Source organism: Schistocerca piceifrons, unplaced genomic scaffold (assembly GCF_021461385.2).
Source record: "Schistocerca piceifrons isolate TAMUIC-IGC-003096 unplaced genomic scaffold, iqSchPice1.1 HiC_scaffold_936, whole genome shotgun sequence".
NCBI lineage: Eukaryota > Metazoa > Arthropoda > Insecta > Orthoptera > Acrididae > Schistocerca > Schistocerca piceifrons.
Window position 1 is genome coordinate 6,863,785 of NW_025729208.1, and position 2,500 is coordinate 6,866,284.

The 2,500-nt window shown below is 57.8% G+C and overlaps 1 non-coding gene across 1 annotated transcript in view; it reads right to left on the reverse strand.

Annotated features, from left to right (window-relative positions):
* Positions 1–627, reverse strand: part of LOC124771370 — a 1,909-nt gene extending 1,282 nt beyond the window's left edge. The window contains exon 1 of the ribosomal RNA XR_007013384.1: positions 1–627. This exon is cut by the window's left edge and continues 1,282 nt beyond it. This is a non-coding gene — a ribosomal RNA (small subunit ribosomal RNA).
* Positions 628–2,500: the final 1,873 nt, after the last annotated feature.

A 2,500-nucleotide genomic window follows, 5' to 3' on the forward strand; every position in this document is an offset into this window, starting at 1 on the left:
AACTTTAATATACGCTATTGGAGCTGGAATTACCGCGGCTGCTGGCACCAGACTTGCCCTCCAATAGATACTCGTTAAAGGATTTAAAGTGTACTCATTCCGATTACGGGGCCTCGGATGAGTCCCGTATCGTTATTTTTCGTCACTACCTCCCCGTGCCGGGAGTGGGTAATTTGCGCGCCTGCTGCCTTCCTTGGATGTGGTAGCCGTTTCTCAGGCTCCCTCTCCGGAATCGAACCCTGATTCCCCGTTACCCGTTACAACCATGGTAGGCGCAGAACCTACCATCGACAGTTGATAAGGCAGACATTTGAAAGATGCGTCGCCGGTACGAGGACCGTGCGATCAGCCCAAAGTTATTCAGAGTCACCAAGGCAAACGGACCGGACGAGCCGACCGATTGGTTTTGATCTAATAAAAGCGTCCCTTCCATCTCTGGTCGGGACTCTGTTTGCATGTATTAGCTCTAGAATTACCACAGTTATCCAAGTAACGTGGGTACGATCTAAGGAACCATAACTGATTTAATGAGCCATTCGCGGTTTCACCTTAATGCGGCTTGTACTGAGACATGCATGGCTTAATCTTTGAGACAAGCATATGACTACTGGCAGGATCAACCAGGGAGCTGCGTCAACTAGAGCTGAGCAGCCGGCCGCCCGGGAGTGTGTCCCGGGGGCCCGCGCGAACACGCAAGCGTCCGCTCAATCATTCTGCAAACAGGAGGAGGCTGAGCTCCCCTGCACAATACACCTCGAAACCCTCTCAGGTCCCGGCGGCGCGCAGCGCCGTCCCAAGTACTTGGTCGGGTTCGAGAGAGGCGCAATCGCCCGGAGTTAGGCGAGTAGACGCTTTCGGTGCGACCACCCGTGCTCCCAACTGAGCTTGCCGCTGCCGACAGAGGCCCGGGAGCGTGCTGTCGTGGCATTGCCGGCGGGAGACAACACGCGCCACCTACGGTGACCGGCAGCTCCAACGCCAGCGCCACAGAAGGACAAAAGCCCCACTTGGGTGCCGAAGCGAACTCTCCCAGCACAGCGCACGCGCCAACACATCCGCACAGCTGCGATACAAACCACCAGCGAGAACCGCTGGGGCGACCGAGCAGCAGACGGCGTCGCGGCGCCGAGCGCCGGGCGGCAGCGCATCCTCAACGCACACAGTCCTCAATCGGACCAGCACACTGAAGATGTCCACCGCGCTTCGCACCGGGCCCGCGAGGACCTACTTTGGCCGCACGGCGCCGCGCGCAGGGTGCGCCGGCGCGCAGCTGCGACGCCTGCCGCGTCCGTCGGCCGGCGCGCCTGCCACTGGCCGCCCCCACCAGCCGGCTGTAGCGCGTGCGCCCACGCACCGCGCGGCCAGCACGCCGGGAGGCGCCCCCTCACCGGCCGGGGACGGTCCCACCCAGCCACCGCCGCGTATCGCTTCACACCCAGATGCCGTTCAGTTTCGTCGGCATGGTGGGTATCGCTGGAACAACCGGTTAGTACCTCAACCTATCGTCGCCATCACCGATTCACCCCTAGCGAGAACAACCGCACCACAACAGGTTACCATTTGTTCATTTGCGTAACTTCACCAGAAAACGCAGGCGTCCATCGCCATTTGCAACTTCCACGATTATTGCATGCCTGTGTCAGGTGTCACGCCACACTACGTCTGCCCACATACACGCAACAAAATGTGCACGCCTAGACAATACGTGGAAGGTGGCCCCCGTACGTATGCGATGTCCATTGCTCGAACGACTGTCAACCGGCCTCTGTAGCATGTCGCAGATATGGAACGCGGTGCACCATGCCATCACGGTGTGTGAGGAGAGACGACTAGGTCCGAATACATCAACAGACAGCTCATGCTGATCGCCATCCACGGCGTCCGTTCCTCCCACACGTCTCTATGGCGTACCACACTGCAATCCAGCTCTCATAGGGAGACGACACGTAGCTGCGTGCACAATATTTGCACTGTATGGTCCGCCGTTTTTGGGCGCAGTCGTTGTACGGTCACACATGTGCCACGATGTATCATTCAGTACATAAGGACGAATGTGCAGTACAGATTGTGGTTTACGCGTACGACATTAGCGGACAGTTGACACAGGCCGCACCACAACGTAGCCTGAGTACGTCGCATGCGGAGGGCATTGAACATGCAAAGTTCTCACCAACCAGCTTGCGAAGGCAGGGGGCAAGGTGGGGACGTGGGGAGGGGCGGCATGTACGTCCTGCTGCCATCCACATTACAGTGTACAGCAGGAGCATGTGGAAAGTGAGCAAGACTTGCAAGGTGTTTAACATGAAGCGATACACAGGGGAGCGGGGAGTGCGAGTAGCGAACTATATTGCGAGGGTTGCGGGTGGGCAACACTACACTAATTGAACGAGTCGTATAACAATTACAGAGCAGGTTTAGGCGACAACGTGGGTTACGTTAGGCGACAACGTGGGTTAGGTTAAGGCACGACGTGGGTTAGGTTAAGGCACGACATGGGTTA